Below are 16,455 nucleotides of genomic sequence, written 5' to 3' on the forward strand. Positions count from 1 at the left end.
ACAGAGGGGTGGCCTATGGACACTTAATTTCAGGGGCTAGAGGGTGGTGGGGGCTGGGAGGAACCTGGATCATTATACTCTTTTTTTGTATTGTTTCTTTTTCTTCTGTCTCACGCACCACAATAGAACCAAATAATAGCAGTTCCAGTTCAAGGGAATAGGGTGGTGGGGCAGATCCACCGGCTCCAGCCAGGAGGGTGGAATTACACGTACCTGGAGCATGGATGCACAAACAGCTAAATGCCGTAATCTGCCCATGATGCTTAGAAAATAAGATTTGAGCAGCTAACACAAATGGAAACCGGACTGGAGTAGGGCAATGGGGGGGTACTTTACCAGTCCTTGTGCATCCGTCACACATGGAGTGGCTATACCTTCTTAATTTAGAACATCAGGAGCTGGAAAGACACAACAAAATGGGTGGAAGTCTTGTCTTATTTGAAACATAGGTCTATACATTTTGAATGTATTCAGGAAAGAGATAGATAAGATGAGGTAGAAGTGTGAGGGCAGATAGGGGACACAACATATTCAGCATATGTTTGTGGGTGGGTCCATGATATGGATAGCCCCTGGAGTGCCATAGTAGAAAAAGAACACATTAATAGATGAGGAGGGCCAGTATGTTGTGCATGGTGGGTACCTTGGATGGGGTGGATTTAATACTGGTGAGTATTTAAGCATCTAATGCTGGTTATTTCCATTTTATACATTCACTTGATGCATGATTCGCCGAGCTACCTGGGTGTGTTCGGTTACAAGGAGGGGACTCTATTATGGTGGTTGGTGCCAAGAGTGACTGATCCATACCACCCCTGCAGAGGGTGACATGCAGCGTGACCTCTAGGCAGTTCCTGTCATGGATCGTGCAATGACAGCTGGTCGCGTTATGGATGAATTTACATCCTATCCGGCACGAATACTCACACTACTCCACCATGCATATGGTAGACCAGACAGCTGGAAATGTGCCTAGGCAAGCATTGAGTGGAGCTAGAGGTCATTGGAGCTGAATATCTGAGTAGAACATTGTCAGATCACGGTCCTTTATGGATTAGGGTGGAATTAGGCGGACCACAGCCTTTGGTGCCCACATGGAGAGTACAGGCTGAAGCACTCTTGCATCCTCTGTTCCGGGCACATTGTGGGGGAACATATAACACATTACTTTTGAGAAAATGAGAGCAAGGGATGAGACATTGCCTTGAAATGGGAAGCTTTTAAGGTCATATTGAGAGGGGTTTGTCTGGAAACCACCTATGGGACCATAAGGGTATTGTCTTGTCGAATACTTGACTTGGAACATGACATGTGCGGCCTGGAGATGAGGGGAACACAGTCTCTGCGGCATTAAGTAACAGACACAACAAAGAAAAGTGATATGTCTTTTTTCTTAGATTCATAGTTCAAGCACCTGCCCGATGAGTATATCTGAAGGTGGTGCATGGGGCATCCACTGGTGTGCCTAGTCTGTGTAGAAGAGGAAAGGAAACACATTTATGCCCTATATACGGTCACTAGTAAATACAATGAGGAGCCAGTAGGAGAATACTTAGGAGAAATAATGTCCAAATTGACTCAAGACAACAAGTCTGAGCTCAATGTCCTTCTCATAGTGCAAGAAATAAAACTGCCCATTGACCAACAGGCGAAAGGTTAAACCCTAGGGATGAACGGATTTCTGCTCAAGTTTTATAGTACCTACAAGCATGCATGCTTTGACGTCGGGACTCTTCCGGACTCTACTTGTGCAGTGATGATAGTGGTATTACTTAAACCTGGAAGGGGCATCTTGGATGTCAAATCATATTGGACACTTTCCCTTTTGAATACTGATCCAAAGATCTTAGGAAAAGTAATAGCAACCAGTTTAATGCCATACCTGGGGATGTTCATCCACCCAGATCAAAATAGGTTCATACTGGGTTGGAGAATTCATCTTAATCTGTGCCGACTGTTCTTGATCTTTGAGCGGGCCCCTGCCACGGCACTGCATTCACTGGTAGTCTCTCTGGACATTGGAAAGGTATTCAATACACTTGGATGTTATTTCTGTTTGCAATATTGGAGTACTTTGGGATGGAGTCTCGCATTGTAGACTGGATACGGCTACTATGGACATAACCTGACCAAGGTGCACACTGGGCAGATATTCTCTAAACCATGGCTTGTCCAGAGGGGCATACATCAAGGATGCCAACTTTACCCTAGTTTGTTCACCATGGCAATGGAACTGCTTGCTTGCAAGCTGCGTGAAAAGTAAAAATAAAGGGGGACGTGCGGGACTACATTATCTCACTATATGCGAATGATGCTCTATTATATCTCCGTAAGCCTTGTGCCAGTCACCCTGGCATAATGGATATACTTGAGAGGTTTGGGTGTCACTCCAGACTGGAAGTTAGCTAGGGTAAGTTTTGCTTGTTCCCATTCACGCCGGAATGGGAGGTGCTGGTGTGGGTTAGAGACCCCTGAATTAAAATGGGACACCTTTCGTTATTTGGGAGTGCAGGTATACCATATTGATGAATGGTGTATCTCTGGTAAACTGGTGAGAGCGGTCTGCAGAGTTAGGTCATCTCCCCCTTCCTTGACTAAAATGATTATCCTACCACGAGTACTTTACTTCTTTGCTGACATTCCTCCGATATTGAAGAGGCAATTCTTAAAGGAACTAAATGAACTACTTACTGATTTGAAAAGAGGACATGACAGACGATTGCTAAAATGGTTCAGTTGTTGAGTGATGGAAGTATGTGGGAACCCAACTCTGATGCGCAGTTAAGATGGCTCTAGCAAACGAGTAGTCCAGAGGGGTTGGATAATGGTAGACTCGGGCTTGAGGGGTGTAGTGGGATTGTTGATGAGGAGCCGTGGAGGTGTGAAAGGACATACCAGGCCTGCCAAGGAGCCTAGTTGCTGGTATAAATATGTGACTAGAAAAGGAGGTGGGGCCCAGTACACGCCCAAAACACCCTAATGGTGCCTACACTAACTCAGACATTTAACCCTAAACCCTGTAGGGAGGCGCGGATACTGACTGTTGGTTACTTATACCAAAGGGCACCCCAATGGGATTTGCGACACTACTGGCGGAGACAGGTATTGCGTCTGGGCACTTCTGCACATGCCACCCTGACAAGGACTGCAATACTTTCATGGGAAAGAGAAGATGTTGAACCAGAGAGGTCTGAGGACTTTATGAATCTCCTCAATATGGACATACTAAACATGCCATTACGATCCTAAATGCGATGTCCGCACCCATATTTTACACAATCCTGTCCACAGTTAAGACGCACTTGGAACACTATTTAAGATAAGATATTTTGGAGCAGGATAGGATCACTGCACTGGGCTACCCAAAAATAGTAATCTGAAATCAGAGATTTAAAATCACACTGATTAATTACTTACACCATATATACCTCTCGCCGACCCGTGTAGCCAGGATATTCCCTGGAACACAGGATATTTGTTCTAGATGCCAACATCTGCATGCTGATTTCTATCACTTGATGTAGCCTTGCAGGCAGATTCAGGTATACTGTCAGGGCCGTTTTTAGCACTGGTTGCACCTGGTATGACAATCGTTTTTGCATGCCCCCCTCCTCCATGACCTCCTCCTTGGATTCCCTCACTACCACCTGGAAAAAGTGACCCTAATCTCTCCACAGCCCCTCTCTCACATGCATTTCATTTGTTTTAAAGCGCTGGTAAAGGCTGGCTTTCCTAATCCACCCAGCTATCCCCCCAAAAAGACAGATCTGTTCTTTGCAGCAGGCATATTATCCCTCTTGCTACTTTATGGTGAGCCAAAACTTCAACTAGACAGAACTGCAACCTCTCTCTCTAGCAGGAACATTAATCATAAGAATTATCTTGACATTTGTATTGCTGCCTAAAAGCTGGACACACATCATCTCTGCAGCAGGTGCTTTTAAATCGTAAGTTATTGCTACACACAGTGCACCCCCCCATCCCCCAGCTGGAGCGAGCCCTGAAACGATTGCAAGTTTGGATGGCTTCCTCACAGCTTCTGAGGAGAAGAACGATGAACGGTTGACGTAGCTGCTGGGAATGCCCATGAACTCTGGCGCCGAAGGGTACTTAATAGAGATGGCGAACTGGGACAACTGCAGGGGGGCGGGGCGGGATGAAGGAGGATTCCTGAGGAATAACCTGTTGACTCCTTGTCAAGATTGGAAGTGAAATGAGGTGATTTGCTGGACTGCAATGTTTGTGGCTCTGCTGTTTCACCAGGCTGATGTATTAAAGAAAAGTCCTAACATGCTCTAAGGGTTGGAGTCGGCGGGGCGGGTAAGAGAATATCTGACTTAATATTGATTGTTGATGCTCAAATGGTAAAACCGAGGCTTTTGTGTTCACCCATGATGGTAAATTGAGCTGGACTGTGAGTAATTATGGAATTGAAGAAAGGCGATAAAGAGCAATTAAAAAAGGAACCTACTAGGAAAATATAGGAATCCTTATCTGTGGATAAATCGACCTCATTGGCTATTGATCGATCAGAATATTTGAGTTGTATTGATTCTTGGTGTAATGTAATGTAAAAATTATTTATAAAGCAAAGCTATTGCTCAGATAAAATCTAGGGGTTGAGCGACAATTAGGCTATCAACAACTCAGATGTTAACAAGTACTAAGAGGTTGTGAAAAACCAAGTCCACCTCCTTCCAAAGTGTAAAGTGATTAGGAATAGCTCTCAGAGAATGAGGAAGGTGATTTCACAGCTTGGCACCTAGCACAGTGAATGAGCGTCCTCCTCATCTGGCAGTTCAAATCTGGCAGGCAAAAGGAGGTGGGCATTGGAGGATCTGGAAGACCTGGGTGGAGAGTGGAACACCAAGAGATTTTGTAAACTAGAACGGCAGGAATTGTAAGTCACGCTTTGATTATGTGATAGAGTCTGAAATTGGATGCGGTTGGTGATAGGCAGCCAATGAAGGTCTTTCAGCTTTGAAGAGGATGACTCAGTTTTCTGCAAATTAAGAAGTAGACGTGCTGCCATATCTTGTACTATCTGCAGTTTGCATGCCAGATAGTCAGGTAGACTGAGGTAGAGGCAATTGGAGTAATCCCATCTGGCCGTAAATAAGGCGTGAATGATCATTTTCCTAGTGGATGGGGTGAGAAATCAACTGACCTTTTTTAGCACTTTACTAATGCCAAAGCAGGATGCTGTAACCTCATTGATTTGATTCTTAAACAACAGCTGACTGTCAGATTTCACCCTGAGATTTCTAACTACTTCAGTCGGCGTGGGTGGACACCAGTGCTTGATCCAGGATTTCTAATCCCTCCCAAACATCAGCAGTTCCTCCCTGTCTGCATTGAGCTTCAGGTGATTTTCATTCATCCACCTCCAAACTTTGATCAGACAGAGCTTGAACCTTTCCTGATATGAGCTCCCTTCATGTGTAAGTGACCCTATGATCTGAGTGTCATCCCCATAAGAAAAAACCTTGAATCCAAATCTGTGAATTATCGCAGCCAAAGGGGGGCAGGGGTGCAAACACTTCAGTTGAGGTACCTATTTCTTTCTTTGCCCATATTTGGGAAGACACAATGCTCTTGGGGTGCCAATACCTTGCATGGAAAGCATCTGTAGTTTTCCCTATTAAAGTCCGTGTTCACCAGAGGCCGTCGGCACCAGTGTTACGGCACCAAAGTCATCAGTATTAACAGTGTTCGACAGCAACTTCAAGACAGCATGTTTCGTCTACAGCAAAATTCAAAGTAACTGATCACTGAAGAAAAAGGGCATTTCTGTCAGAGCGGTGAAGACTTTTTCAAAGACGTCCAGTCAATATTTAGCGGGGACCCTAAAGTTGATGGTACTTCGTGAATATTGAAAGGCAAATTCGTTGACAACCTTGATGTTACCAGAAGCAATCTGACATTCTGCTTCACTGGAGTAGGTGCTCTCCTACTCTCGCAAAGATTCGACGCTTGGCATGCACTGTCCACACAGCCCATCACCAGCTGTTTTACTACCTGTTGTGGAAACTTTCATGCAAGCTTAATAAATCAGAACCACACTGAATTGTTGTGCTAACCCCAGGAAAGAGAACAGCCAGCTGTATTACTTTTGCAATAACTTCCTTATCGCCTGAAAATAGGGAACACTTCATCTCGAGACAGAAGACCTACTTCTTGAAGGCGGTAGCTGTGAAGCATCATTAAGACTGTTGCATTGTTTACTAGCACTTGGTTTGGTAGAGCATGGGACTTGCATGCTTACATTTTAATCAAGTGGTGGAAAAAAGAGCCTTACAGGAGGACATGATATGGGTGTATTTCAAAACTCCTGATGCTGTGATGGGTATGTCTCAGTTGTGTATCCCTAGCAGGGACAAGTGTCACTGTTGTTTATGAATGACAGAGAGGGGGTGAATTTTGGTGGGGAACAAGGAATCAGAGAGTGAGGGAGAATCAAAATGAGTATAATGAGAGTTATGATTAAGATACTGGCCAGCAGGTTGCAACCCCACTTACATACACTGGTACACAAGGACCAAAATGGTCTTATCCCTCAATGACAAACCTCCTATAACATCCAACATCTATATTGCTTCCTTGATGAGACCTCCCTGTCTCACTACCTTCAGGCAGTGGTCTTAGCGATTGATATCCGAATGGCGTTCAACACCCTGTATTGAAGATCGTTATCTACCTATGTACAACGCTAAGTTAGCATAACCGCGTTAAATGTTAGAAAGCCATCTTGCCGCTTTTGCTGCTTTTGCACACGACACTGTAGTCACATGTTATTAAATTGAGAAATGCGTACTCGACTTTGCTTCACATGAGAACTGTCTGTTGTTAACATCCTAAACAGTGAGCAGCGACCTTGGTCTGTACACAGTGTAAAAGAAACAGTCTGGGTCGCTAGACGGTGCATGTTGTTGAGTTCAGGTTGATCGGCCCACTAGTTTAGCCATAACACGCACGCAGCTGCAAATACCTGAAAGTCGAGTGCTTTTAATATTGCAGTGTTACATGTTTTTCATTACATTCGGAAGAAGAGCGTTCCTAGGAGCAGAGCATAGCTGATCCTGTGATGTGAACTCTCTGAGCTGATCTTTACGGTATGGGGTTCCCCATTCAAGCCTAGAGACCTTTTATTAGTCTAATAATACTATTAGTGTGTTAGAGGAAGGAAGGTGGCCTAGAGCCACTGTCATCATAGTATGATTACTCCTTTCATTTTCTATGGTATTGTAACTATGCTGATGGTTTTGATTTTAATTGTTTGTCTGCTAATGTTAGCCAAACTGCTGCATCTTAGGACACGAGGTTTATAAAAGAAACTCTTTAAACTTTTACTGTGTCTCTGTTTATTCTGTTGTGGACTGGTACGAGAATAATTACGAAAAGGTATTTCTGATTCCCACCATTCCTGAGAAATATACTAAGTCGCTTGTTCTGGGTTGTCTATACATTGGGACAGCCGAGCTAAACCTCGGATAATGAATGGGACACTGATGCTGGCCGGATAAGGGGTTCTGGGTTCTGAGGTGAGTTTTTGGTACACCGCAATTCACTGAGGGCCTGGGTTCCTGCGCATAGTTCTGCGCATAAGCAGAATCCCTGCAACATGGTGCACCTAACGTTTGGTCTATTGATTTGAGACGCCTTAGTAGTGCTTGTATTAGTCCACAACACCCTCACTCTGGTTTCCGGATAACGGGAGTGACGGTTTAACCTACCTGTGTTTCGACTAAATAGGTTCCTTCAAGCTTGATCATTAAAAAGGTTATTTAATCTGACCCTAGTGCTACTAATATATTGTAGATTTACTGTTGGTGTCCTTACGGCGGTCGAAATTCCGGCTCATAGCCGGGCACCCCTGAAACGTCATTTGGCGCAGTATAGGGTGCCGGACGATGGTATGGCTGTGATTTTTGTGGTAAGTGCCGATGCGTTGTTTCCGTTTGAGTTGTTCTACTCTTGGGTTACTTTGCCGGCAGTGAGTGAAGACGATGATACGTTCCACACCTATACTGCCACGCCGCTACCAGCCCACTATACGCCATATAGGACTCAGGAAATTCCTATTTCTGCCTGGCAGCATAGCATTTGGTTTAATGGCGCCCTTCCCCATGCGGTTATACCGGCGAGAATGGGCCCTTTGTCGATTGCAGGGGCCACATGGCCGGTATTAGCCGGATATACGCCTCATCCCCACTACCTACAGGTGAAGGTGGCTGAGTTGCGTGTACTGCACACTGCCCTTATTACGGTACATAGGGCTTTAGTGCAGTACGTGTCACGCAACGTGCAGGTGGTCGCTACTGCTGTTGCGGGACCACCGACGGACCACCACGCGGTGGTTATTAGTCCTGTTATGGTCAATTCGGTTGTAGGCAAGCGACCCCAAAATAGGGATGATTTCCCTTATTGGCTTGCTGAGAAATTTGATCAGATAGAAGCGGTTTATCCGCGTACGACTCCTGTGGAGAAACACAGGATCCTTACCATCGCTTTGCCTAAAGACTTAGTCCCAGATATGGCCGATTGTGAAAACTGGGGTATGGTCTTTGCAGCGACATATTCGAAGTGCTTTGGCACTCCGTCTCTGTCGGTACTGCCCTCCGTGATTAAACGTGTTCAAGAGAATCATGGTGCGGAGGCTGCTATTGAATTGGGAATGCGGCTTGTCGGTGTGTTCGATGTGGTTGTTACCATGATAATGGGCAACCTCAAAGGAGATGCTATGCAATTCCAAGTTCTTAATAAATTAAAGACAGTGAACGAAGACGACAAGCCGAGGGAATTCGCGAAAATTATCGTGAACGCCTATAGACAAGTTGGTCGTAGCGCCTTAGGTGTTAAACCAACTGTGAAGAATCCTGATTTGATACAGCAGACGAAGGCAAACTCGCCTGGTAAGGACGAACGCCCTAATTTTCCAAAACAAAGTTGGAGGGCGAAAAAACAGGAGAAGCAGCAACAGAAACAGGGGTCTCGTCCTGCCTCTCCAGTACAGTCAAGTAGTGAACGCACTTATGATCTGCGTGATTGTGCTACTATTAAGTCACCTGATCGATTTCAGGTTTCTGACCAACGTTCTCCTCGTTCTTCACAGGAAACATCGGCTTCACAGTCCGGTGGCGGAGGCGGTGGCAAAAGTCGGGGTGCCCCACAAGCACGTGAGCAATCCCGACAGACTGACGGCAAAGGCAAGCAAGAAGACTCTGCACGTCAATGACCCCCGTTTCAGAAGAAGAAAGTTGCTGCACTGACAGCGAGGTATGCCTCAGATGGTACGGACGCAGCTTCAGAACCTGACATGGGCGCTAACGCTGCTAGACAGCGCGGCGGAAGTTACAGTAGTGCGACAAGCACTGCGTCCATATCTGGTGGCGACAGCAACTGATATATTTGTGAATATTGAAACTGCTGACACTCGGGTGTCTCCCCCTGATAGACTGTATAATATAGTCATTCAAATTGAAGGTGACATACAGCGTACAATTCAAGGTTTTTTGGGGGATAATCTGACCACTACCTATGATATTCTGTTGCTGGAGGCAGATTGGCCTCCGGCTTTCGTTTTAGATGCTTCTAGAGGGGAGGAAGTAATCCTCCCGTCCTTTGCGCACACAGTGCCTAAGGTCCTAGCTAAAAAGTACGCCTGGGAATGGGCTCAGGTGCAAGCGCCTGCGTTATATCGAAATCAGGTTGGCTGGGATAAATTGTCTCCCGGCCATGAGATTCCGTTGCGGACTATGCCCCAACCTCAACCCCAATACCCCATGCGTCGTGAAGCTAGACCTCGCGTTGCGTCAATCCTTGAACAATTGGAATATCAGGGAGTAATCGAAACATGTGTGTCACCTATGAATAATCCCTTGTTTACTGTGACGAAGCCTGACGGGTCGTACCGCCTAGTTTTGGATTACCGGCACCTTAATTCTCATTGCCGGACCTGTGCAGTACAGAACACCCACAGTTCGGCTCCCGTCGATAGTCTTGTGAGAAAAAGGTTTAAAACCACACTTGACATTTCCAGTGGCTTTTATAGCCATAACCTGTCCTCTCTTAGTAGTGAGTGGACGGCGTTCACCTCTGGTGGCAAACAAAAACAATTCAAGAGATTACCAATGGGCTATAAGAACAGCCCAGGAGTCTTTGCCGCTCGCGTGGTCTCCCTCTTGGAGGGTATAGACCCAGATGCGTACTCGTACGTGGATGACATTTATCTCACGGATGACGAGTTAGACCCGCATCTCCGTCGCGTTGATCGCATTATTGTTTTGTTTGCAGACTTCGGTTACAAATTCAATTTTGCGAAGTCGCACATAGCCGAATATACAGTGTTGTTCTTGGGGTACGAACTCAACAATGAAGGTCGAGGATTGGCTCCGCACTTTCTAGAGAAGTGTGCATGCCTCCGTGCTCCTACTTCACTGAAGAAATTACAATCCCTGCTGGGTTTTCTGAATTTCGGTCAAATTTACATCCCAGATTATGCCCAGCGTATCAAGCCGCTTTATGCCTTGGTACAACCTACTTTTTCCAAATCTTGCTGGCTGCCTGAGCATTCAGCTATATTGCAGTTATTGCAATGCTGATCTTCTTGCTTCTAAGTACTTACTGACACGTGATAACCACACTAACCTGGTCATAAGAATAGTGCCCGGCGCGGTTGGTTTCACATACTTAACGTTCAATGAGGGCGACACCGTCCCCATTGCTTACAAATCTCACTTGTACACTTCAGCTGAACTGCGCTTTTCCGCTGTCGAGAAGGTTCTGACAGCGGTGCAGATGGCGATTCTGAAAGAACGAGCGCTGTCGCAAGGAAAACGCATGTTGGTGGTAACACCCTATCCTGCCCTTGAGGCGGTGACAAAAGCAAGTGTACCGAATTCTAAAGCTTTGCATCCAAGGTGGATACAATGGGCCACTTCCTTGACCTCGCTGGACGTCACTTTTATCTTTGACGCGGCACTTCAGACTCAGGAGTTTTTGCAGCATGAATTCGTTCATCCGGCTCCTCAGTCCTTGCGCCCGCTCGAGGATTACCATTGTGTCATATACACTGACGGTTCTGCGCAACCCGCAACTGGATCAAAGCACGCCTATTCAGCGGCTTGCGCAATTGTAGTCGGTACTTTCGTAAATGGTGAATTCCAGTCTGATGTCGTGCATACGCAGTCATTGGGTGATTGTACCGCTCAGTTGGCGGAGCTTCGTGCTCTGGTGCTGGCACTGGAGTTTGCTGATCCCCGAGTCACTACACTTATAGTGAGTGACTCCTTTTATTGTGTTCAATCTTACAACGACAATCTACATTTTTGGTCTCAGAAAGACTACCATGATTCCAAAGGTAGCACTATTAAGCATAAACTGCTTTGGGTTCAAGTGGCAGATCTTAAAGACCGTCTGCCTCTCGTGAATGTAATTCACACTCTTGGTCACCAACGCGTTGGTGTCCATGCTGTCGGCAACAGCTTAGCTGACGAGGCAGCAAAAACAGCAACATACTTAGTAGCAGCAGTTACAAGATCCAAAAGTAAGATCGATGATGACATCTTGGCAGCTATTGCTGCTACAGAGCAGGGAACGAAGCCACCGAGAGGTTTCCCTGCTCGTTACCATCATCGCTTAAGTCCTGATAAAGTCCCATTAGTGAGGATTAATGACGTTGGTGACAGATTGATTCCCAACGCGGACTGCAGACCTTCTTTGATATTAGCGGCCCACGAGGGCATGGCGTCCGCGCATGCCGGCGTTGCGGCTACTGTATCTCTGCTACAACAACATTACTGGTGGTGCGGTTTGTACAAACAGGCCAGGGCTTATGTTCTTAATTGCGACATTTGCCAGCAGATTAAACCTTCAACTGCGGCACGCCCACCACAAACTCAGTTGTACATATCTAATAAACCATTGGGTAGTGTTTATTTAGATCACTGCGGTCCTTTTACCTCTGATACTGCGTACAGTTGATTCGTGCACACGTTTTCTGTGGGTATGGCCACAAAGGAGTGCTGATTCTCGCACTGTCATAAAAGATTTGCGTGTCTTTGTTGGGAGTTTTGCATGTGGTACCTTTCATTCTGATCAGGGCCCGGCGTTCGCCTCTAAGGCGTACAAAGAGGCCATGAGAAATTTGGGGGTCCAAGTCAAATTTTCGTCTCCATACCGGCCTGAGGGTAATAGTGTAGTGGAGCGAATTAACCGTGACTTAAAGCAATCTTTGACAGCCAGAGTTTTGGGTACTGGCCGGAACTGGCTGGCCACTTGTATGACGTGCAACGTGCACTTAATAATCTCCCTAGAAGGTCTCTGGGTGGGCGGACCCCATACATGATGCTCTTTGGTGTTCGAATGTTTGTTCCGGACCTTGATGGTCTAGACATGGCGGCGTCAGCAGCACCCTTTGACGTAAATGAACACTGTGCTGTTTTGCAGACTCTTCAAGAAGCCAGAAACAGTCTAGCGAAGGAACACGTACCCTCCTCGTCTGAAGCTGAACTTCAGATTCCGGTAGTCGGCTGGCTACCTCGTGTTGGTGATCTGGTCCGTGAGAAGGTGGAGAACAAGAAGGAGTTTGTCCCCTCTTATCGTGCACCGGTTCCAGTGCTTGGTGTGCAGGGTACTAGAACAGTAATTTTACCTCCACTTTCTGGTCGAAAGGATAACATTTCGATTGACAATGTCAAACTACAACAAGTGGCCGATTCTTCTTAGTATGACTCCGGCGGTTTCCTGCCCTTCGATGCTGAGAAATTCTGTTGTGGCCCGAGCTTCTGACACAGTGCCTGATGTTGCCGTCGAGATGCATGCCGTTACTGGTCCCTTGTTGCCACAAACACCTAGTGGTGTGCTTGAAGATGTTGAGTATGCTTATCCTGCGGATGTTACCTTGCCTGTTTTACAATCCACCACAGTTGCCCTCTCACAAGACTCTTTTGATTCTCGTTCAATGACTTCCATGGCACCGTCCAAGGTTTTGATTTTTGTGGCTTGGTTCAAAAGACATTTTTTATTACCCCCTTGGACTTATATTTGGCTGGTGCTCATATGTGTTTTTGGTAGTGTTTTTTAGACTTATCAATGGACACTACCTGAATGAACGGTCTACAATTCGACTAATTAATGGAACTTTGGCCCCCCACTCCTCATCACACATTATGAAGAGGGACCAGACTTTTGTGAACATTACTGCCTGGCCTGTACGTGATGGGATCGCTTGGGATGCCGTTAAATTTCAAATTCATGGCCCCACTGAAGTGATTAATGTGCCAAATGTATTTCGTGTTTCTATGGGTGATGTCGTTAAGCAGAACATTCACTCAGATGATTGGGATGTTCAAGCCATAGAAGCACTGTTTTCTGATTTGAAATATTATGCTGCATTTGATGCTGAGGATTTGTATTTAGATACTGCTAATTATGATGAGCAATTTTGTTATCAACATTATGGCACGCATTTCCTACACAAAGCAAATACGTTTAGAAATTTTGTAAATTATACACAATGGGAACACTGCCCCGCCCCTAGGATGGGCAGCTCTGCTACGTTAGTGGAAAAGTTCACTTATTTTTCTGATTTTAGTGTGTCCAATCCGGCCTCCTTTTATTTTAAAGTTGCGCCTGAGTCTGCTTCTAAAGTTAGACTGACACACACCAAATTGTTGTATTCCAAGTCCTTTATGGACGAGTTGGCAATTGGCGGGTATGACCTGTGGAAAGCTACAGTCGATCTTAAATCGGTTTGGGGCTCCAAACGATGGCAAGTACAGGGAACAGAAGCTTTGCATCCTGCCTGTCTTATCCCTTTTCATATGTTATTTTTAAATTCCTCGATTTTTCAGACAACCTGTTTTGCATTGGCTACATTTAAAAAAATTTAATTCTCCCTCCATGCCGGGTCTGGGTGCTGATCCCAATTGGGGTAATCATACGGATCTATCCCTTGCTATGTTGCAGACACAGGTTTTCAACACGTCCTTCAATATTTCTGAATTGAATCCGGAAGGGTGGTTCGTGTGGCAAACGAGTTCGGACTCCTGTCAACATAGGTTTCTGGATTTAAAGCAGGGGTATACACAGGTTCGTGTGGACCCCCGTTTTGAATCTTCTCACACTGTAACTACCTACTCAGTAGGAAAGTTATGCCAGTCTTGGCCTCAACATTCCACTTTAGCGTCTGTTAAACTCCATTTAGCACGATTGAATGACAAAATAGATTTGAATGATTTTGTTAAGGGTCCTGCAGTTGGCAGGCCCAAACGATGGGTGTATGCTGTTTATAACGAAGTTTGGAAGTTATCCCAAGTTGAGGCTGCATCCAGATTACGTGCTATTGATCAAGCCAATATGGAAAAGGTGTTGGCTGTAATAGATAATAGTATTAACACCCTGTCTTCTAGAATTTATACCTTAGATAATATTGTATCATCTGTGGTAGACATTGTGCAGGATGATTTGTCTGTATTGTATCATGGTCAAAATCAGTTGCGTTCTATTATGCAGTTTGCATGGACGTTGCAAACTTTAAAGGCAGGGAAAGTCCATAGGGATTACATGAATACTTCAGATTTGTTCCTTCCCTTTAATTTAACTGCGAAACAGCAATTCATGTCCATAAAAGATGCTACATATTCATTGCTACACATTGAAAAATTAGAACCTTTGCCTTTCTCTGTTGCCGAATTGAATTCTGCTGTGTGGCTTGTACATGGGTTGATCACATTACCATTTCCCCTGTTTAAGTTTAGTTCGTGCATGAAACATTATGCTCTAGGCAGATACGAACAATTGGGTACTGCCTTCCTGCATGAAGTCTGGTCGCTCCCTTTCACATACAGATGTGTGAGGGACGGCAAGGAGGTTTGCTTGAAAGGTGAAGAGTGCACTTCCACTCTGGATCACTCTGTTGTGTGTAGGCACATTCAATTGCATGGTGCATGTAATGTGCATGCCCCTAATTTAGCTTGCGTCCTGAAAGGGATTCCTGTGCCAGTTATTACTCCATCTTTTACGCTGCTTTCTAACGGTAGTTATTTGCTGTTAAATAATGAAGCTTGCTGTGGGATGTTAGTGGGAATTCCCTACATAGTGACTGTATCACAGAGAGTAGTTTGCTGTAATAACGTCCTGTTCCCACCCCCGCATGGCCGGCTGGATGTATCCATCTGGCCTTCCATTCCAACCTTGAAAGCAGAGTTCAACAAGATGAGCAGAATAAGGGCTCTATTGTCTCAAAAAGAAGTCGCGTTGACTTCGTCCCGGGAAACATTTGTCCTTCACGTAGCAAACACGCGCACTGAGGTGCAAGCTCTTTTAAATACTGATTTGCCGCTTCATTTTGGGACTCTGATACAGACTATCTTTAATGCCTCATCCACAAGTGGCATAGCTCATTTTTTTTAAATTGTGGGCTCTGGCCTCGTGACCTCTTTTCAAACTATTTTTGGAGTGATCCCGGCCTTTTTTCATTCTATTTTTTCCAGTGTCTTCAGAGGTCTCCTTTTACATCTCGCCCTCATAGCTGGAATACTGTTGTTGATCTGCGCCCTGCACTATGGATACACAGCTTGCGTCACACGACAACATGTCCCGGCTGCTCCATCTTCGTAACCGGATGCTTGAATTCTATGGCGCTTTACCGCTGGCGACTCTAAGCGTTGCCTATGGATTGTCCTTCCGGTTTGCCTACTTTACTTGTGTGCAGCCAGTCTTTCATTGCCTAGATTGTCCGTTCCAATGGGCTCTGGATTTGTGTCTGTCAAACTCGGTGTCTCCTGATCCGGATTATGATCGGCTTATGAGCCCCTTAGTGGCTCACGAGTTGGACTGTTCTGGTGTCGGGATTATGGCCTGTGCAGCAGCGCATGGAGTTCTTGGGAATTGGGACATCGGAACGGCTGCGATTGACTTCTTAGCGAACAGTTATCTTGAAGAACACGCCAGTTGTCCTCGCCAGGTGCTGGAGGCTCCGGTGGTTGAGGAGCATGTATGTTCCTTCCCCGTTCTGAACTGGATGGCAGATAATTTTGCGGAACATTCCAATGATTTCCTCGTGGAAGCTGTTGCAACTTATTGTGCCTATACATTGATGGATTGACTTTTTGCTTTCATTTCGTCCTACGTCCGTCGATGATGTTTTTTTTTTATCCTAATCTACTTGGTTTTTTTACTCCGTTTTAACTTTTTTTTTTTTTCCTTCAAACTTTTTCACTTCCCTTATATGGACTTATAGTTCATGCCCCTGGTTCCGTTCTATCAAACTTGAACTCTGCGTTCTTGCAAGTGCGCCCCTACTGGTTAGTGGTCCGATCAAGGGGGGGTGTAGTGAATATCGTTATCTACCTATGTACAACACTAAGTTAGCATAACCGCGTTAAATGTTAGAAAGCCATCTTGCCGCTTTTGCTGCTTTTGCACACGACACTGTAGTCATATGTTATTAAA

The sequence above is a fragment of the Triturus cristatus genome, chromosome 7, assembly GCF_964204655.1.
Source record: "Triturus cristatus chromosome 7, aTriCri1.1, whole genome shotgun sequence".
Lineage (NCBI taxonomy): Eukaryota > Metazoa > Chordata > Amphibia > Caudata > Salamandridae > Triturus > Triturus cristatus.